The sequence below is a fragment of the Crocodylus porosus genome, unplaced genomic scaffold (genome assembly GCF_001723895.1).
Source record: "Crocodylus porosus isolate Cpor-Errol unplaced genomic scaffold, CroPor_comp1, whole genome shotgun sequence".
NCBI classification, from domain to species: Eukaryota; Metazoa; Chordata; order Crocodylia; family Crocodylidae; genus Crocodylus; species Crocodylus porosus.
The window spans coordinates 5585059-5606810 of NW_017728931.1; the positions used below are offsets into that span (position 1 = coordinate 5585059).

At 44.5% G+C, this 21752-nt stretch overlaps 1 long non-coding RNA gene across 1 annotated transcript; it reads right to left on the reverse strand.

Annotated features, from left to right (window-relative positions):
- Nucleotides 1-1000: 1000 nt before the first annotated feature.
- LOC109316202 lies at nucleotides 1001-8015 on the reverse strand. Its single transcript, XR_002102757.1, has 3 exons — nucleotides 8004-8015; nucleotides 3161-3165; nucleotides 1001-2969 (listed from the first exon to the last, which is right to left on the reverse strand). It is a non-coding gene; the product is annotated as an uncharacterized LOC109316202 (long non-coding RNA).
- Nucleotides 8016-21752: the final 13737 nt, after the last annotated feature.

The following is a 21752-nucleotide window of genomic DNA, read 5'->3' on the forward strand; positions in this document are numbered from 1 at the left end:
GCAACAACAGCCCCCATTGTTGACTCCTGTACATCGAGTGATCCACTAAACCTCCCAGTCTGCCTAAAGATATTTTTAAGTTATAGTTATTAATACCTACCATCCCTGTGAATCTGAACAGTGTAAAACACTTGCTGCTGATGAAAATTGTCCTGTATGTACAGGGAGTTAGGTTTACCCCTTTTGGCATCTAAAACAATGAATAAGGCTGTTCAGTATTTGATGTCATTTGAGAGAAGACGGAATGAGGCAGAGGCATAGAGGGGGAAGGAAAATGGTTTGTTTTCTTTTCTCTACTACCATAACATAAGTCAGTTCAGAGAGACTTATTTTAAAAAGGTGGACAACAATATTCAAGCATGAAGAACTGGTACTTTGTGCAGTAATGTTACTCCACATAGACTGTATCACTGGGCCAAGCACCCATGAGCTCCAGAGTTGTAGCTCTGTTACCAGAAGCAAGAGCATCTGGTATGTAAGGTAGAAAGTCAGTATTACAATTACCTTCTTGCAGAGCCGTCAGAGCTGTGGGTTTCTTGCCCTTCCTCTCAGTGTGAGCAAAAATGAAATTGTTCCTCCTATTGGCCTTTACCTTTGATAGCAGTTTTAGTTTCAGCTTTTGAATGTCACTAAGCAGCCACATACCTCCTCTTGCCTCTGAAATTGCCTTTTAGGTGTTACTGTTGCAGGTTCTTTGGGAGGCCAGTAACAGCGGGAAAACTTTCTTACACATAATGTTTCAACTTCTGGATGCTGTGCCATGTACATGTGGTCTGAATTAGGGTTTTTTTTTTGTCAGATGGTCTACAAAGTGTCACCATTCTGTAAATAACCTCTTTTCGTAAGACATTCAGTGTCTGAAGGTCAGAGTTCCTAAAAGAAAGCCAACCAACCAACCCATCAAAACTGTCAGGCAGTGCATGGTGTTTTCACTGCATATAACTTGTCAGTCAAATTTTTATACTTAACATTTTGTTCTTATTTTTCACAGATGGCTCTAATCCTTATACCTTGAAGCTTTGCTTCTCAACTTCATCCCATTTATAGAGAGAAGACAGCATGTTAGGAGTTACATTCTTGATTTGCAAGCTTGAAACTACATGTCATTCACAAGCTCTAAAGTGGTTGCTCTAATGTTGCCTTGTCTCAACTTAATTCTAAAATCTTCTATCTTGTTTTATAATAAATGGATGTTTCTTCATTAATAGAAAGCAGAGCTTTTCTTTTTGCCTCTAAAGAGTACATGTTGTAAACCTATTATGAACATTTTGTTTTTCATTGAGGTGTAATATTATCTACAAGAGTTAGAGCAGTCTTATAGATTTCATATGCAAGATACTGTGTACTGTTCCAGACCTTAACCTTTTAATTGTTTTCATCCAAAAATGAAATATATTTGCATTTTCAGTAATGTTAAAAAGATTAACAAGTATTTTTCCATTGTAGGTTTAATTGGCAGATGAAACTATTACATTGGACTATTAAATGTAGAATTTCTTTCTAGTTACATGTTTGTGTAGTTAAGTATGTTGCAATTATTAATACTAAATAAGTTTATATATATATAAAATGTTTAATCAGGATAATGTTGCAGAAACTAAATTTTGAGTAGTGTAGACTTACCTGATTTTATATTTCAAAAAGGTGGCAAAATTTAAGTGAATACCTTTGTACAGAACGCACTCAAATTTATTTACAGTGGTTATGGTTTTTAAAAGTCACTTTCCACTTCCATTGGCACGATATCACCTATTGCTAGGCCCATCTTGGGGATCTTTTTTAAATTAAAATTTCAAGTCTGAGTCAATGTGTTCATCCTCATTTCCTGCATGTGAATTTTTAAATCTTTAGTGTTCAGTATTAGTCTTGAGGTGTTTTTTATATTGACATCATTTATTTATAAAAGTAAAGGTTGATTTTTGGGAGAACTGGAAAATTTCGTCATGGCAAAACAATGAACATTTGAAAGAAAGATGGGTCTTTCATTTAGTAAGTACTTCAGACATGCTGCATACTGGACCCTCTTATTTTTAATTCATGCTTGGTGTCAGTAGTCATGCTGTATTTTTCTTTATTAGTGATTTAGGTTTATATTTTTATCATGATCGCAAAAGGAATTAAGTAGACTTCGTTCCCCCTTCACGTTAGTAGTATGAATCAGGTGTAACTCCATTAAAGTCAGAAAGGTTACATGGTATAATATTAATGAGCAATGGGAAATCCCTGCTCTCAAATATATGAGCAGTCTGTCCCGAGGCTGGGTATTCATCCAAAATCCCCACTCTTCCCTTCCATTGAGGATCATCCAGTTGGCCTCAGAGGTGAGAATCAGGGAATCTTTGTCATTGTTATACAAAGAAATTGATGCACAGGGGGCATCCTTTTGAGGCTGAAGAGATATGGTGTTGTTCCTCAAGAAGATGGTCAGATTTGTTTTCCTCAGTCATTGCATGAGGTTGGATCCATGTGGCTACTCTCAACAGAACCTGAATAATGGGGTATGGAGAGAGCTGCTACAGGAGAACCAAGGTCTGTGTTGTATGGGAAGGTAACTTGGCAGTCTCCTGTCTGCTGTTGCATGTTAGGCTAAGCAAATTAGTGTTCTTTGAGGCAGTTTCGGCACTCAGAACAGTGAATGCTGATATGCAGAATACTTGCGTTTCTAAGCAGCCTGCATTTATGTTTTCAAACATCCACACCTCTTTCAGTTTAAAAATAAGTGCTGTTTTTAAAATCAAGCTTCAACTATTGGACTTCATTGGGGCAGAATGACTGAAGTGGAAGTAAGGCCTTGCTTTCTGACCATGCCCTTATCATAAACAAACTGTAATTTATTCCTTCACAAATATTTATTGTTTTCTTTGAGATTGAGATGAGTTGATCTTTGGCTTTCCAGTGCTGTCACTAAGGTAGGGTGATTTTTGAAGATGGATTTTAAAAGATACTCTTCAGGAAAAGACAGACGGACACTTTTTTTCCCTGAAGAAATTATACAATTTAATGCAAAGCTGCCAAGTGTTCCTATAGTAGGGGATCATGTTTGGGATGTATTTGTCTGACTGAAACTCTCCTTTTTAATTAAAACACAGAATTTTACTTCTGTTCCTGCTATGTGGTTTCTGCAACCTGACTTTTTAAAATTATATTTGAACCCGGGTACGATGCCTCAGTAGGAGACGTTCACTGTTTCTCTGAGCTAATGCAACTCTTAAGTCTGGCAACACTAACACAGCATGGGGGCAGGTGGGAAGGAGAGAACCCATACACCCTGCCTGTAAAGGCTTCTAGACAAGTGAAGTCCAAGGATGAATTCCCAGCTTCAGTGGCAGATGGAGCCCCTACACGAGGTTTTTCAGCCCCTCAGGGCATTGGTATAGGGAGTTCACACAAGTTGCCCTGTGAGCCAGGGAGGGAGCAGATAATAGGAACATCATCTTTGTCATAAACAACTTTCATTTTAGCAAAAGAAAACACCTGTTTGAAGTTGGCAAAACTTTTCCCACTATACAATCAAACCAGCTGCTTTGCTTATATAGGTATTTCTTGCAGCAATACACTTAGTTGCATTTCAGGTAGTTACTTCAGGCAACCTGAAACACCGTTTGACACTTTCTCTGCTGTCAGTGTAGCTTGATATCTTGCTACCCCTGATGTTTTGCAGTTGGGTTACTATACTATTTTCTAGTGATGTTCTTTAACAACTTATCTCTCTTTTCAATGCTTGTTTCTCAAATCTGAAGTTGGATTCCTGAGCCTGGTGCTCCCCTAAATAGCAACTTTGGGATTGTGTGTATCCATGCCATCCAGGTTGCAGCACAGCTGAATAAGGTTTTTCCCTTCTGGTCATACTCTCTTTGCTTTGATAGTCCATCCTCACAGAAAACTGCAGCTCATGTCTCCCTGTACATGGTGTGATAATTAAAACAGCTGGGGGGGAACCTGCCCCTTGCTCCAAACTCTAGTGGTTTTCAGTTTAACAGAACCTGAGTCTCCAACAATGGCTTTTCACAACCTAGCTTCCTCTTAATGTTCCCTCCATTCAAATTTGTATTAATCCATGAGTTTTCTTCTCCATCTGCCACCCCCCTTCAATGCTTGCAGCTGCTGGTATCAGATTGCAATTCCTGGCATAGCTATTTGTTCTGTGTTCCTATGGCAGCTGCAAAGTGAGTGGGTTTTACACAGAGGAATGATTTTTTTTTTTTTTCTAAAAAGGGAAGGAATTCTCATGCAGGAGTTTGGAAAACAAGCAGAAGCCTCTGTAGTACAACCCAAAGAAAAATAATTGACTCTCTATTCCAAAGCATCTGAGTTTCAGCATGACAGTTGGCTCTGGAAGGGATAGCTTACTCTTCAGCTGCTGAGGGTCTCTGCCCAAGCCTGGGATGTATACATGTGTTGAAAACTATTCTTGTATAGGCATGGAGATTGTTGATGAATTTGTTAGCATTGACTTCCTGTTCAATCAGAAACGTTTGACATGCTGTGGAGAGAAAAGCCACCGGGGTTGCCCCCTGCTTTCACAACCATTCACTCATAATATTTTTCATATTTGTATGTAAGTGAAGAAGTAGATGGGAGATTCACACCCTGAATTTCACTCCATTAGACTAAGCTATTGCTACTTATACTCAAACTGGCATTTGGGACATAAGAGCCAATGCCTTCCCCAGTGTGTTCATTAGACTCGTGCTCCTGAATTCCATGGGATTTGTTGAAAATGTCCCTCCTAGTGTGTTTGGAGTAGCAAATGCCATTAAAGTTGCTGGATGACTAGTTTACAGCCCTCTATTTTTGTTCCTTCATAATGTTGTGAAAAAAATTTCAACCTGAAGCTAGCTGTAAGAGGCACTTACTCTGATCCTGGATAAACCTTTCAAATCAGTCTTCATGGAGATGTCATAATTGAGCAGCAGTGGTGAGAACTTAGGAAAATATTCTTTAATGTTATGAAGTTATAAAATGTTACAAAATTGATTTCACACACGCCTAGTAAAAGGTTGACGGAGATGGAAATCATGTTTTGCTTGTGGTGCAAAGAACTCCAAAGGGCAGCAGAAGCACTGGATATCTGCAGTGTAACTGGATTTAAAAGTCATTGGCTGGTTCAAGCTTATAGTTTCATAGTTGGTGGGGTCGGAAGGAACCTAATCAGATCATGAAGTCCGACCCCCTGCTATAGCAGGAAAGAATGCTGGGGTCAAATGACCCTGGCAAGGTGATTTTCTAGCCTCCTTTTGAAGAGCCCCAAGGTAGGAGCGTGTACTGCTTTCCTTGGAAGTTGGTTCCAGCCCCCAACTGCCCTGACTGAAGTAGCACCTCCTGATGTCTAGCCTGAAACTACTCCCAGTCAATTTATGGCTGTTATTCCTTGTTACTCCTGGTAGTGCTCGAGGGAACAGGGACTCTCCCATTGCCTCCTGGTCCCCCTTGGCAAGTTTATAGATGGCCACCAGATCCCCTCCCCCCACCAGCCTTCCCTTGTGGAGGCTGAACAGGTTCAGGTCCCATAGCCACCCCTCACAGAGCCTGCCTTGCTGTCCCTTGACCATGTGAGTGGCCCTCCTCTGGACCCTCTCAATGCTGTCCACATCTCTCCTAGAGTGCGGCACCCGGAACTGGACACTGTACTCCAATGTTGCATAGAGGGGGAGGACCACCTTCCTGGACCTGCTTGTGATGCATCTGTGGATGTATGACAAGGTGCAGTTGGCCTTCTTGACTGCATCCTCACACTGCCGGCCCATGTTCATCTTGGAATCAGTGATGACTCCAAGATCCTTTTCTGCCTCTGTGCTGACGAAAAGGGAATTCCCCAGCCTGTAGGTCTGCTGCTGGGTCTTTCTCCCTAGGTGTAACACCTTGCACTTGTCTGTATTGAAACCCATACCCGTTCTGTTCTCATCCGCCTACCTCTGTAACCTGTCCAGATCTAGTAGCCTGTTCCTTCTTTCTAGCATGCCCACTTCTCCCCACATCTTGTTGAAATTTGCAGATAACAATAAGGTGCTTTTCACTCCCTTGTCCAAGTTGCTGATGAAGATGTTATAAACTAGTCAGGGGGGATCAGCAGGCATTGGGGAAGTCACTGTTTCCCTGAGCACCACCAAGAGTGACCAGGAATAACGGTCACAAGCTGGCAGAGGGTAGATTTAGGTTAGATATCAGGAGGCGCTACTTCACAGTCAGGGCAGCTAGGGTCTGGAACCAGCTTCCAAGAGAAGTGGTGCAGGCTCCTACCCTGGGGGTGTTTAAGAGGAGGTTAGATGAACATCTTGCTCGGGTCATTTGACCCCAGTATTCTTTCCTGCCATGGCAGGGGGTCGGACTAGATGATCTGCTCAGGTCCCTTCCAACCCTACAAACTATGAACAGTGCGGGAATGAGCCCTGGGGCACCCCACTGCCCATATCCCTCCAGGTCAAAAATGATCCGTCCACCATCACCCTGGGTGCGGCCCTCCAGCCAGTTTGCAACCCATCTGACTGTGTAGGTATCAACACTACAGACGCCTAATTTTTTAATGAGGATGGGGTGAGAGACAGTATCAAAGACCTTCGTAAAGTCCAGGAAGACTACGTCCACTGCGACACCTGTGTCCAAGGATTTTGGGACCTGGTTGTGGAAGGCAATGAGGTTGGTCTGACAGGACCTGCCTCTAATTAACCCATATTGGTTGCCCCTAAGCATAATCTCCCCTGCTGGTCCCTCACAGATGTGCTCCTGGATAATTTTCTCAAACAGCTTTCCCAAGACTGAGGTAAGACTAATGGGTCTATAGTTTCCTGGGTCCTCCTCCCTCCCTTTTTTGAAAATGGAGACCACATTGGCCCTTTTCTAGTCCTCTGGCACCTTGCCAGAGCCCCACGAGTGCTCAGCTAAGCCAGGAGTCGTGCAATGACCTCCACCAATTCCCTTATTCTGGAGTGGAGGTCATAGGATCTGCTGATTTGAACATTTCTAGTCCCACCAGAAGTTCCCTGACTAGGTCCGCACTGACCCTGGGCCTAGCTGTGCCTCCCCTGAGTCCATCTGGGATCCGAGTGGGGGGGGGGGGGGTATGTCTCTGTTCAGAAAAATGGGAGCAAAAATCTCTTAAAGAGGTTAGCTTTGTCAGCTGGTGTGACCACCAGATTTCCAAGTGTGTCCTGCAGAGGCCCCACGTTACTTGGTACCTTCTTTTTACCCCCAAAGGACTTCCTGTTATCTTTGATCTGGGTTGCTAGTCCAAGTTCCATCTCTGCCTTAGCCTTCCTAATGCCCCCCTACAATCTCAAGCAATGGAGGTATAATCCTCCTTGGTGATGGCTCCTCCCTTCCAGTGGGTGAACACCTCCTTTTTGGCTTTGAGACATTCTCAGATGCTTTTGGTAAGCCATGGGGGCTTTTCAGCACTCTTGTCCCTTTTGATCCATGTTGGGATTGTCACCCTTTGGGCTTGGAGGATCATCTTCTTAAGGAACGACCACTCTTCTTGGACTCCCAAATAAGCTTAGTTGCCTACTTCCATAGCAGCACAGATAACTAGTTCTCTTTCCCTTTCCATCATCTTCATCTTTCAAAAAGATAATAAAAAAAAAGACCTCAGTTTCAATGCACCCTTAAGTGCAAATGTAAATGTACAAGAGAAGCAGAGGTTCCAGTTAAAGGTTAATTTGCCCATATTCCATTTGCATATATTTTCTTAGAATTTTTTTTCTTTCTCTGTATGCTGTTACTACATATTGATTAGAATAATGTTTTCTCTTCCCTTGGTTGAATTGCCAAGTCAAGTTAGACTTCGCAAGTCAGGCTGTTTCAAAGGAAGAGGTTAAATAACCCGAAGGCTTATTCTGGAATGGTCTGCCTATAAGAGAAGATCCTTTGATGCCTGTTAATTATACACAGTGCTTTCTGTTTTGGAGCAGCAGAGTGCATTTTAAGCTGCTTGGAAATGATTTTTATTCCTTTCTGGAAATATGTACCATATTTTCTGCCATATAACATGTCCCAGAATATAATACACACTTTATTTTTGAAAAGCAGAATGAACCGGAAAAGATTTTTTCAGAATTATGGCTGTGTAGAGCAGAGACTAAGCCTAATCTTCAGCTGATTTATCCTTCCTTTCCTGCTTAACTAAAGCTGAAACCCTAGCTGCTGCTTAAGACTGGTCTCTGTGGGTGGATCTGTGATTTGGAAAAAAAAAATAAACAGTATCTAGGGCTGTGAAATGGGAGGAGAGAACAGAACCAGCTAACAGCAAAGGTTAATTTAATTAGTGGAGCATCAAGACCATTAAAAGAGAGAGACTATTGTTACCATCTATGGAGTGAAGAACAAATGAACCATTAGGTCAACTGCTCCTTGTAGCCTCTGATTATTACCTAGTGTTCTATACAAGCTCAGACTAAACTCTGCTCGTGAGATCTAACAAAATGACAGGGAGAAATGCTGATCTGAGCTACCCATTCAGCAATTGTAATCCTTGTTCCCATCTCACTGACTAGGAGCTGCCAGGGAGCTGACCAAATGGGGGAGGAAAACTATGTGTAAATGCTAAATCATGATGAGGATAATGTTGTGATGCATTCATGGCTTGAATGAAAGTTGCAGAATCCTGCCTGTGGGCTTTTGGTTGGCAGTCAAGTGCTTGGTATAAAGTCCTAGGTAATTTATTGCTCTAATATGAGGTTGTATTTGTATCATCCAAACAGTGCTAGACTTACAGTAGAAAGTCATTGTTCCTCCACATGCATGCTCTTGCAGTGATATGGAGTACAGTGACCCTGACTTCCGCATTGTCAGCATGATTTTGAAAAGGGAGAGGGGACAGCTGACAGTGTTGGAGCATTGGCCAGCTGTGCTGTGTACAAGGCTGTTTTGCTCATCCTCGAGGAACATGGTGTTCTTTCTGGTGAAGTGCACATGCCAAGTCTTGTTCCAGCACAAGCGGTTTACAAGAGCCTAATGTGAGTCAACTTGCCAGGTATCAGGAAATGTGACATGCTGAAATGGTGTTACACATCTGTTCAAATAAACTTGTGGGAACTCTGGAGGTGCAGTGTACTGCCAGATTTTGCTTACTGAAGTACACTGTAGGATAGCTGTGGTTAGTTCATTGCCCCCCAGTGTTGGCTGCTTGTTATGCCAAACTACCTTGTGCTATGCTACCTCCACTCCTCATTGGTTATATCAGCCTATGGTGTCTCAACATAGATTAATAGTTTCTCTATACGGGACTACTGTATAATAAACTAAGGCAGGAGTTTAAAGTGTGGTGACTGCTCTGGGTGTACACTCTTATTTCAAAGCTCTCTGTGAGGCTTAATCTACCTCCAAAGTGAATTAAAAGTTTGCTTAGTGTGGAAGAGGAGAGTGTCTGTCCAGGGAGCCAGCTTGGAAAAGCTACTGAGTCAGGGACTTCAGAGCCCTAGGCTAGGGACAGACATTACACATTAACTGATTTAAGTGATCAGAAACTGGTTTAAATCTGTAACAGAACAGATGTTCAGTGCACCTAAACCAGTTTGAAAATGGCTGAAACCAGTTTGAGATAAACCTGGTTGAATGTAGTATCAGACAACTAGTTTGGTCAAGTGGTTTATGTGAATGGTCTGTCCCAGACCCCTTGCTGGTTTAAGTTAAACCAGAGTCTCCCAGCATCCTGGCATGCTGTCTGCGCTGGGCCAGCTCTCTGCTCCGCAGAAGAGTTGGCCTTTCCCCTCTGCTCACTGGCTGGAGCTGGGCAGAGACTGGAGGTGTCTGCCTGGCTTCCCCATGCTCACCCCCTCCCCTCCCCACTCCCTGCCAAGCAGGGATTCCCACATCCCCTCTGCCTTAAACAGACACCTCTCAGCATTAGATACCAGACTACATGCTGGCTATAGTCTGTGTTGTGGCAGATGAGGCAAAGGGAAAATCAACAGGTAGCTGGTAATGTCCCTCTGTTATTTTCTTAATGGGCTGACAAACATTTATCAATTCCCTGCTGGGCTGGTCAGAAGGTAGGGGGGGACCCCTCCCTAATCAGAGCATCCTGCTGGGACCTGGCCACCCCTTATCCCTCGCAGCTTAGCACTATGGATGGGAAGGGAGGGCTGCTTTAGCATCCCCTGGCTTCTGGCCTGAGCCACTACAGGCTTGTGCCTGCATTTCTGGGATGTCTGGACAGTTACAAACTGATTCAGCTTAGCCAGGTCAGACTAACCTGCAAAGATTGAATCAATTCAGGCTCAGGCTTTTTGAATGTCTATCCCTAGCCCTAGTGCATGGGTGACTGGTGCTGCCTTGCGGGGGGGGGCACGTGCCCCCACTGAGACCGGTCCCTCCAATCCTTGACGGCAATCCTGAAGACTGGGGATGGGGTGGGGGTGTTCCACGTGGGCGATCTTGCAGACTGGGGTGGGGCATGCATTGATTGGCCAGCAGTTGTAGCTGGGGGCACCAATTGCAGCAATTGGCTGGCGCTTGCAGGGGGCCACCAACGCTCCCACCTGCCCTGCCTGCCCATTGCCTAAACAGTGAGCGTGGCTGGTCAGGGGGTACACTGGCGCTCTCGGGTGCATGTGTACCCTTGTGCACCTCTTACGCATCATCACTGCCCTAGTGTTATGGAGCCAGGTCCCCAGCTGGAGGCTCTCATCACAATTGATCCAAAAGATAATAATAAATAGTGTGCAAAACCAGTGTTAACTGGGCATCACTCAGTTCCCCTCCAATGCCACTCCAATTGGGTGCTATCTTGTTTATTTCTGCATAGAATTCTTGAGAGAGGGCTGCATTAGCAGAATGAGTGATGTATCATTTTGATCTTACTCAGCATTAGGACAGAACAAGTCACTGTTTTAAGGGACTTCCTCAACAACTTTTAAAGTCCAGGCTCTCTGAATTATACATCTGCTGTTTATTAAAACTGCCTTGCCCTTTCCCCAGTCTTGTCCTAGCCAGGTTGTTTTCCTGTTTCTGTCCAAATAAAGCAGAGAATTTAGTGCATCAAAGTAATGTGCCTAGATTTTTCTTTTTTATTTCCTCCTCTGCTTTCCCAATTTCCTCTTCCCCCTGATGTTTTGTGTCTGTCACAAGCATTTCTGCAGTCCATCCTACTAGCAGAGTGAAAATGTTTCAGCTTCATTTCAGGCTGAGACTGTCTGCTGCAAGGCTAATTTAACACTGATGATCTTTTCTTGTTAGTGTGTTTAGTTGTTGGCAAAAGCAGGTTGGAGCAAGGAAAGTATCAGAAAAAGAAGTTTCTATGGGAGTGGAAGTCTAAAATGACCATTTTCCTTGAAGAAAATGTGGGCTTTACAATTAAGCTGGTTTGATCTGAAGGTTAGCCAGAGAGCTGTGCAAACATGGAGAACTTGGTCTATTCTGTGCTTGCAGAGATCATTTTACTTCACTCCCCCGTGGTAGCCCTGAGTGAAAATCCTCTCTTTTGGGGGGGGGGGGGGGGAGTGTTTAAAAAGAGATGTGACTACTTTGTCATGTATTTCCAGCATCCTGTGATTGAATTTGAGTTGTTTTTTTGTTGTTGGTTTTTTTTTTTTTTTTTTTTTGTAGCTCCCTACCCCCAGAGTTCCTACTCTGTTACATCAGCGTAACTGTGGTGTCGACGCTTGCAACTGCTAGGAAGGCTTGACACAAAACACTATGCTGGGATCTGTTGCTTTTTCTTTGGTCATTACCCAAGACAGATGGATTCTTTTAGAGAAGCGGCAGGCAATCTTTCAGCTGCAGGCCAGAATGTCCCATCTCTGGTAGGAGACAGGTGAGTGCTCGGATTGCCACAGTCAGTGCTTCTCCCTGCTGCAGGATGCAGAGAGTACCCATAGCCAGAACCCCTTCAATGCTGAATGCCACACAAACCCCACAGCTGTAAGCCAGATCTGGTCCATTGGCCATAGGTTGCCAACCCCTGTGCTACAACAATGTCATTTGAATTGGCATTGGCAGTAGGTGGAACTTCGCCTGCATTTCCATGAGCAAACAGCAGATGGCCTTAAAAAAAAAAAATGAAATCACTCCTTTACTCCTAACAGCCCATTATTTCCAAACTCAGGGAAGTTGAATGACTCCTCATACAATGTTATCAACCTGAGGTATTAAAAAAATCATGAGGCAGCATCTCCCCTCAGGACTCATGAGTTTGTTTTAAAAGTCAAGCTATTTTAAAGCACCATATGTTGGGGACTTTATTTGCCTTTAGTTTTATACCCAGTTCATAGTTCTGGGTTTCTCTCTGTGACCATAGGGGTTAGAAATGTTGTGTTTTTAAATGAAACAAGAAAGTCATGTGCAATCACCTAGTGGTAGTTGGGGCTTTCAATTGAACACAAAATACTGTGAAAGTTGGCCCTACTGCAACATAACTACCATGTGTATGCAACTCTCTCATGCATGGGCCAGGTTTTTGAGGCTAAGTCAAGTGCACATCTAATAGAATGGAGTGGAACCATTTGTACTAACTCCTCTTTTCCGCATGTGTGTGTTGATTCTGCTAGGACTTGTTAATGTTTTTACACCAGAGATTAGTCTGACCTCCTAATGGTTTCTGGGGAATGTTTTGTGCTTTGGGCTCAGAGATGATCCAACAATCACCACCTATTCAGAGGGGCTGTAAGTACTCTCTGCTGCATACAGATTCATATATGTAATACTGTACTCTGATAGATGTAATAACATACATCTGAAGGAAGAGGAAGAAACCACTGCCAATCACACTGGCCAGTGTCATCTCATTGTTTTTGTGTAGCTCCCTGATGGTCTGTCTATGATTTGTTGTCTCTCGTCTCATACTTATAATAAGCTCTTTGTGGCAGGGGATATTTTTCCCCTTGTTTGTAAAGTTCCTAGCACGGAGAGAGTTCAGGTCCATGACTGAGGCTCCTAGATGCTACTGCAATACAAATATAGTTCTATTCTTATAATTTTATTTCTGGAAAGCTAAGCGAATATTGTGAAAGTTGGTCCCACTGCTGAGCAAAATCTGGCGCAATTTGGAAGCTCAAACATCCATGCATCTTGAGTTCCAGCTTTGTCCTTACAGCTTACCAAGAATCGCAGCCTGTCTGGAACTCTGTGCAATTCAGAGACATCTAGCGCTGAATAATATATGCCAGTAACATACCATTACAAGCACTGAGTGCTGCCCCCACAAAGCACAGCTGTTGTTTAAAAACAGGTGAAGACCATGGTCATCCCTTTGGGAGCATCTCAAGTTTGGAATTCATTCTTGCTATAATCTCTCTCAGAAGGTCCTCTCTTAAAAGCTGAGTTATAAAATCACCAAGATGCTTGCTTCTGGCTAGCCAGACGACCTGGATTTGATCCCTCTTATGTAAACAGTTTTCATTTGTAGGACAGGAGGGGAAACTTTTCTTCTTCTTCCTTGAGGGAACTGATGTTCTTCCAAATGCATGCAAATACCCCTTAGATCTTACAGGAACAAATTTGGGAAACAGCAGCCTGGGTTATGAAGAACAGATTCTAACAGATCACTTTTTGGGGGAGAAAAGACAAATAAATTTACGAATATATAGACAAAGGGAAGATTGTGGCTTTAATTAGGATTACAGCAAAGCATGTGCTGTAATGTCTCATGAAATCTTATTTGTCAGATAAATACAAAACATCGTGATTCGGAAGGACATTGTTATGTGGATGCAAAAAGGATAAGTCTACAAAGGCCTGTATTTCAAATACATTATTATTATTGTTGGTGTTGTTGTTACTGCTTATCATCATCACACAATATGCTAGGTCAGTGGTCAAATACATTTATTACTGTTGTTATACTAGCACGATATGCTAGATCCAAAGCCCTCTGATATTAGATATTTCCAGGCCTGTCCCAATAGGGACAACCCAAATAGACGAGAGAGGTAGAGGGAACTGTTATCCCTGTGGCATGAGTAGAGCACACTGACATATCCACAATTCCATGGGAAGACCACAGCCTGGCTAGATTTAAACTCAGGCCCTGACTTGAATCCTATTTTGCCTACAAATCATCCTCTCAGAAAGTGCAGCCTTTGAAAGAACATTCTTTATTTCCTGGAGTGGAAAACCAGCCCCTAGCATGTGGGACCAGGCTCTGTCAGGCAGCTGAGCAGGACCTGGAGGCACATTCCCTTGGAGGCAGCTCTTGGAGATGAGTCCCCGGAGCTGCATGTGGTAGCAGTGAGCAGGGCCAACCCTGGCTGACTCTGTAGCACGCAGCTCCCCACGCTCCTACCCCAGTCCCTGGCTGCACATGGCAGCAGCATGTGGGGCCAGCCCTGCCCAGCCCCATACTACTCCTGCCTGAGTCCCCAGCTGCATGTAGTGGTAGCATGCAAGACCATCCCCACCTGGCCCCATAGCACATCACTCCTGCGCTCCTGTAGTGTGTGAGGCCAGCTCAGTCTGGCCCCATAGTACACATCTCCTCATGCTCTTATCTCCTTTCCCCCAGTGGGGGTCCCTGGCCTGAATTCTCACTCTCACAGGCAGGGAGGCTGGACAGTGCGCCTGGCTGAGGCTGGGGTGGGGCAGGCCAGGCTGGGGTGGGGGTGGTTGCTTAGCCACCAGAGCTGCACCTCCTGCATGGAGGCGCTGGGTTGCAGAGGGGCAGGGAGGGCCAGGGCTTCCAGAGAGGGCCTGTGGGCTGGATGGAATTGCCTGGTGGGCCACATCTGACCTCTGGGCTGTGTTTTACCTGCCCCTAGGTTAGATCTTCAGCCTAACATAATGATGACCAGGATATTCACCAGTGTAGACAGAAGAAGATCCTGTTGTAGCCTCTTATTCATGTTTCCTGTTATTACCTGTGGAGAAAAGGTCAGAATTGCACTGAGCTCAGGAAAGGATAGAGATGGAGGAAGAAGCTAGAGCCGTCGGGCAGATGGGAGGCAGGACACAAGGGAGGTTGCAAAGTGGAGCCATAAACTGTGTTGTTTTTGTGCAGGAGGTGGGGAAGACATCAAGGTAGGAAACTGAAAAGTTCCTCCCTACCTTTATTTAGAAGTCCACTGTGCAGTGAGAGCCATAAACCGTTCATTCCCCTTAGGTGAGGGAGACCGATGTCTGTGTTAGGAGGCTGAGCACTCTCCACAGCTTCCTTCTGGCTAAACAAAGAGGAGAAGTGTAGCAGGGTTCTTGCCAGGGGTGGCTATGAAGTCTCTGGAGTCCCCTCAGCCCTTGCCCACTCTGCTGTCTTTGGGCAGTCACCCCTTCACTCACCCACCACACCTTCGTGGATCTTGCTTTAGATAAGGGCGGCTGCCCCAAGGCTTCCCAGACCTGATTGCAGCATCATGGTTGTTGCCTTATGGGCTAATCACATGGCTCTGTCCACCCCTACACCATGCCCCAGACCTCACAGATGTTATCACCAAGGATCCTAGTTTTCTCTGAATAAAAAAAAAAAATCCTGAATTTTTGTATAAAAAAAGTAACTAAAAAAATCCACATTTTTCCTTGATTAAAATGAAATGCCTATACTTATATATTAGTGGTGTTTCATTTTAATCAGGGAAAATGTGGATTTTGAGTTAGTTTTTTAATTTAAAAATTGGAGATTTTTTTATCAGAGAAAGCTAGGATCCCTGGTTATCACTCAAGCAAGTTAAACGAACACTATCTCCTCTCTGGGCTCCTGGACCCTCTGGTCCTGGTTTCACATTCAGCTGTCTTTCAGGCCCCAGGCCTCTCTCTGCCAAGACCTGCCTCTCCAGGCTCTGGCTTCACCTGCCCTGTTCTCAGGCCTATTTCTTCCAAGGCCTGTGCGGTCCCTAGGCTCTGGCCTGTTTACCCCAGCTCAGCTGTCCTGCTAGGAGCTGTACCACAGCCCTGCAGCCAGGAGTGCCTCTCCTTGTGGCTCCCAGGCCTGGCCTGCTAGACTAGCTCAGGCTCAGGGCTTATATAGCTGCAGCCCCACCTCTTCCTGGGCAGCTGACTCCTTAATCAGCCTTTCCCCACCTGCGAGCGGCAGGCACCCTAAGTGCCCTGTCACAGGGAGTCAGTTAAGCCAACACCTAAGGAGGAATCAGTGAACCCTAGTTGGAGGAAAGAACTGGTCTTTCTCTTGTGGGGAACTGCACCTTTAAGAGGCTCTGGCACAACCCAGTTAGAACTGGCTGTTGTGCTGTGTAGGGACTAGTGTTGGGCAATGCTGACATGTTAGCGTTCAGTGAATGAAGCAGACTGTCAGACTCCTGGGCTCTGCGTGATCACACTGAGCAATACTGTCACTCATAACTAAGACCCAGGCCTAGAAAGACAGTGGCATGGAAACAGCGTGGATCCCAGTTGCTTGCAGCTGAGAACTGAGCTGGAATACATATCTCACTAGAATGAGCAGCTATGGACATACTGGGTCTAACTGAACATTTCCTTGCACCTTGTGTAAAAGCAGCGCCAACAAATCAAAAAGATAGCATGCAACACTCGCTCTGATGGTGTATAAAGGCCTTCATGGGGTGCACAGAGATCAGCACTATACACCACCAGCCACTGCCCTTTGGACCCCTCCAGCTCACCACTGAACAGACTAGTCCTATCAGTTCACCTTTAGATCCATATGTATAATTCTGGGAAGAACTGATAAGCAGCTCTAGGATGCAAACATTTCCTGGGTCACACAAGCCCTTTGCCTAGCAAAGCTGATTCACTCTGTCCCTGAATGGGACTGGGCTACAATCCCAAACCCACAGCCTACTTGTGTAATGTGAAGTATGAACTGCTCTTTGGCACTGCGGTGGCATGTGGTGCTTCCCTGGCCAAGGACAGGAATCAAAGCTGAATGCAGCCAGCTGTCTGGGAAAGTCCAGAGTTCTTGTTCTAGAGTCATGAGCTGGGGATGGGATTGATTTGGAGTTTGCTGCAGAGAAGTCAGCCAGTAGGAGTAGTGCGGGCAAACAGCTTAGCTTGTTTTGAGATGGAGCCTGATTAATTTATGAGTTGGGTTATATGAGGACTTGGCTTGATGACCCTGAAGGTCCCTCCCAGTTATATGTTCTGAAGTTAATAAAAACATTATGTAGTCTGGTTTCCAAATGACTGCTCATCCCAATACCAGGGAGTTGGAGCCCAGTGGTCCCAGAGGAATTCACACTTGACTTTTTGCTTTTGAAAATGTAAATGCTGATTTCCTCCACTGTCACAAAGGGACCCTAATACTATAAAGTGCTATCTCAGGACTGAACAGTCAGCTCTCATGATCTTATAATGAATCTCACCATATTTGGTGTTTGCTGTAAAGCTTCAGCTCCAGGAGTCATATGACTACTGGAGAATCTTATTCTCACTGAATAAAAGGACATTTCTAGCTGCTGTGGTTGCAGAGAAAAAGCTTGAAAAAGACTAAAAAGGAGCAAATGCTGGAAAACAAATTAATTAAAATATTAAGTTTCCTATGATTTTATGGCAAATTTTGAAGCCTATAAAATCACAGTCCACTAGAACAGGGTTGGGGGGGCTCTAATGCTTGGACTTTACTTCCATCTCCCTCACTTTTCTCCTGTGATTGGAACTTACAAGGAGGTGGTTTGCCGTGTCTACATATAGATGTGTACTGTAGGTGAGCCCCAGTGTACAAAGGACCCTCAGGAAGCAAGGGTGGATTTCAATGGGTGTGAGAAGCTTCTGCAGGAAGCAGTTCTTCCAAGCCTCAGCTCCTCAGGCACAGCATATAACTGTGCATTTAACTGTAAACAGAGGCTTAAATCCCCAGTAGATTAGCCTCATGCTGCTGGAGAAACATTCTTCCTTTTCAAGAAATGTTCTAGGGTCACTGCTGAGTGAGAAATTGGCAATAGCAGCTTGCATGAAAAATGAGTACCCCGTTGTTTGAATATTTTGTGACTCTTAAAATGTCACTTGAAAGGGGCTGTGTTATTTGCTTCTGAAAATACATCTCCTGAGTCATCTCTGCTTATCCTGAACTAACATCCTTTTCTGCCCAGGAAGCCAATCATTGTGGTTTGTTACCTTGTTCCCAGTGCTGAGCCCATCTGTACTTGATTAACTCTGCTCCCACATCCATCCACATCAGAGGAACGATTCCCCCAGCTTTGGATCCTGCCTTTCATCTTGTTTTCTAACTCAGTCCTCTAGCTCACTGGTCTTTCATAGTGCTGCTCTTTCAATGCTTCTCAGTTTGGGCTAGATTTTATTCCATTTGCACTGTGTCAGAATGGGCTTAGGCACTGAAATGCGATTCTGTTCCACAAGTCCCTGAAAATCCATTAGTGCAAATGTAAGTGGGTCCTCCACTTCCTCATTGCTGATTTGTGCCTCAATCTTTCAATTTCATTACAAACACACAAAAAATAAAGCACTCTGAAAAGGCTGAAAGAATCTTAACTTTTCCACAGCAAAAGGGTTTCATGTTTCATTTCAAACTGACTCGTCCTTTTCAGACTACACTACCCCACAGTGCACTGATTGATGCACCAATCCCTCATCCCCCCAAAGGATTTTTTTTTTTTAGAGTTTTGTTTAATAGGAACTTTTGAAAGTTTTTGATTTTGTTCCATTTTGAAGTGAGAAAAAAAGAACGGAGACCATGGAATTTTCTGCATAAGGGAAACTCCAGGTCCTGCCCCAGGCTACTGAACAATTGGGAGTGTGTTCATGGGACATGTGGAGTGTGTTCATGCTTAGGAGCTCCATCTGAGCCTGGGGATGCATCAAACCAAGTGCTGTAAACTGCTGTGGCAAGTGTCAGCCTCTGCCCCCAGGAACTTACAATCAAACTTACAAGGCAAAGTGTATTGGAAGGGGAGGCTCCTAATTCTTGTTTCCATGCTTGCACTAGTATAAACTGGCTTTGTGCAGAAGCACTCAGGCAGGTGGGCAGATGGTATTAGCTCAGGGGCAGGCTGCACAAGTCGTAGAGGAGAGGGGAGGTGGCAGTTCTGTGCATGTGGGCAGAGGTGTAATAGAGCCACTCTGAACCCTGGGCAGTGGCGGTATGCTAGGGAAATGCCATCTGCCAGTGGCGGTGGTATGGCTAACTGCTAGTGGTGGCAGCAGCTATTTTTGTGCCCCGCTCCCCAAAAGCAGTTGCTGTTCTGGTTGCCCCCACTCAGTTATGCTACTGCATGTGAGCAGTAATGGTTGCATAGACTGAAGCAGTGGTGTGGGCATTGAATATGGGGGCAAGAACTATGTTCTCTTTCCCAGGTTTCCTTCCCCTGGTGTGATAAAAGAAGCCTAAGTTGGGCTTGAGCCCCTTGTCCAGGCCAAGCTCCAAATGACCAAAAATGGGAAACAAGCCCATTTCAAGAGTGCAATGCCCTGAGTAGCAGATTGAACTGTTCAATATAGAATGTCAGTCTGAAGACAATCTTTCTTTGTAAAGGAAATGATCCAGCCCCACACATTGTGAGCCAGCTCTTCTCCTTACCCAGTTCTAGCAGCTGCAGACTCAAATCCTCTATGGACAAAGATGCTGTTTAAAAAGCTTTCCTACCAATTTTGGCGTGACTTGCAACAAAACCCTGCAAGTTCTTCCAGCTCACAGTTTCTGGTCAAACTATTTTGATGGTTTTGTCACTTACTGGCAGTTTTGGAAAGCTCTGCCTTAATTGCTTGTGCAATACATGTATAGTACATGAGTAAAATCACATTACTTCACTTTTCATATTGTTTTCTTCTCAGCTGTCTCCTGCAAGTCACCCTTTTAGAGCAAGGCCTGGAAATTACTTTCTGTTTGCCGCCTCAAAAGGATAGGAAAGGGTCAGAGTCTGCCAAAACTCCTGGACTGAAATTCTAGCCAAACAAATTCTTCTGAACTGTTTGCTCAGCGTTCCATAAGTAGTGCACATTAGTGCACCCTGTTGATGCATCACATCACTGAGGCAATGCACAGATGCAGTGCTGTCAGAATATCTACACTCAGTGACAGGGATCTCCTCTTCTTTGACACATGGGGCCAGACTCTAGTCCACCTATTAGGTGTCTAAGTGGACTTGGGCACTGAAGGACAATCTTATTCCACCTGAACTTCCATTTATGCAACAGGATTTTTCTCCTCACTGTTCTGCTGTGACTCATTTTTAAGGGTCAAATGCTGGGATGTTACAAAAGTGGGTACACTAATGAATTTGCAAGGACTTGATTAGGGTGGAAGTGTCAAGGACTACCTTCAGCTGTTAAGGTATGCAAAAGCATTCATCTGCACTAGCTAGGAATTGAACCCAGGTCTCCTACATAGCAAGCAAGAAGTCTACCTTTGAACCACTAATGCTTGACATGAGCCTTAAACTACAAAGGAAGTTCAGTCTCATGTGGAGGAACAGTAACAAAAGGGCTGGGAAGTCCTATTTGCTAAACAGGAGTATTATGGTTCCTTAAGAAAGAGGCATACAAACAATAGAAGCTCAGGGCTTGCCCCAAGGAGGACTATACAACAATGGTCCACACTTGTAGGGAACAGATTTAAAGGGCTAAGGCATCAACTGAACTAAAATTAGCAACTGGAGTCAAGGATAACAAGAAGTCCTTCTTTAGGTGTGTAGGGAACAGGAGGAGAACAATTGGGAGTGTGGGGCCACTGCTCAACAGCTCAAGACAGCACTCAGGAGAAAACTGAACTCCTGAATAACTACTTTGCTTCAGTCTTCACTGGGCCAAGGGCAAAATCATGCCAGAGTAGGTACAGAATAAGCAGGATAGGAATGACTGCCTTCCTACTATTATTGTAGAACTAGTGTGTGATCATTTGAAAAAAATGAAATGAATGACAAAAAAATAGACATATATAAATCAGCAGGACCAGATGAACTTCATCTGAAGGTGCTAAAGGATCTGGCTGAAGTCATTGCGGTACTGCTGGCAAAACTTTTCCAGAACCTGTGCCACTCCAAAGAGGTCCCTGAGGACTGGAAGAGGGCAATGTTGTGCCCATTTTCAAGAATGGGAGGAGGGAGGACCCAGGTAATTATAGGCCAGTCAGCCTAACTTCTATCCCAGGGAAAATCCTGGAAAAATTCATTAAGGAGTCTATATGGGTTACGCTTGCAGAAGGTAGGATTCTGAATGACAGCCAGCGTAGCTTCATTGCAGGCAGGTCTATCCTTACCAACCTCATCTCCTTTTATGATTGGGTAACTTGCCACTTGGATAATGGAGAGGAGGTTGACACTGTATACCTTGACTTCCAAAAGGCCTTGGATCTGGTATTCCATGATGTTTTCATGAGTAAATTGGAGGACTGTGGACTCAACTGTGAGACAGTTAAGTGGGTAAGAAGCTGGCTGCAGGATACGACCCAGAGAGTCCTAATCAATGGATCTGCGTCATCTTGGCAAGAAGTAGCCAGTGGTGTCCCTCAGGGGTCAGTGTTTGGTCCAGTGCTATTCAACTTCTTCATCAATGATCTGGATGTGGGGTTGAAGAGCTCACTGGCCAAATTCATGGATGACACCAAGTTATTGGGAAGTATAGTCATGCTTGAAGATAGGCTGCAGATACAGGCAGACCTAGATAAGTTGGGCAGATCAGAACCAGATGAAGTTCAACATTGAGAAGTGTAAAGTGCTCCATCTGGGGACAAAACCCTCCTACACACCTGTAGTGTTTGCCCTTGGCCACTGGGTTCCAGGGCTGGGGTACACACTCAGACCTCCATGACCCTGGGGTTCTGTCCTCAAGTCAGCATTCAGCAGAGACCGGCGAGGTGGTAAACAGCTTCATCTTTATTAAGAACAGGATTCAGCAACACACGCACTCACAGCTTGTGGGGAGAGCAACAACCTACCACCAACAAACCATCCCAACAGGGCATC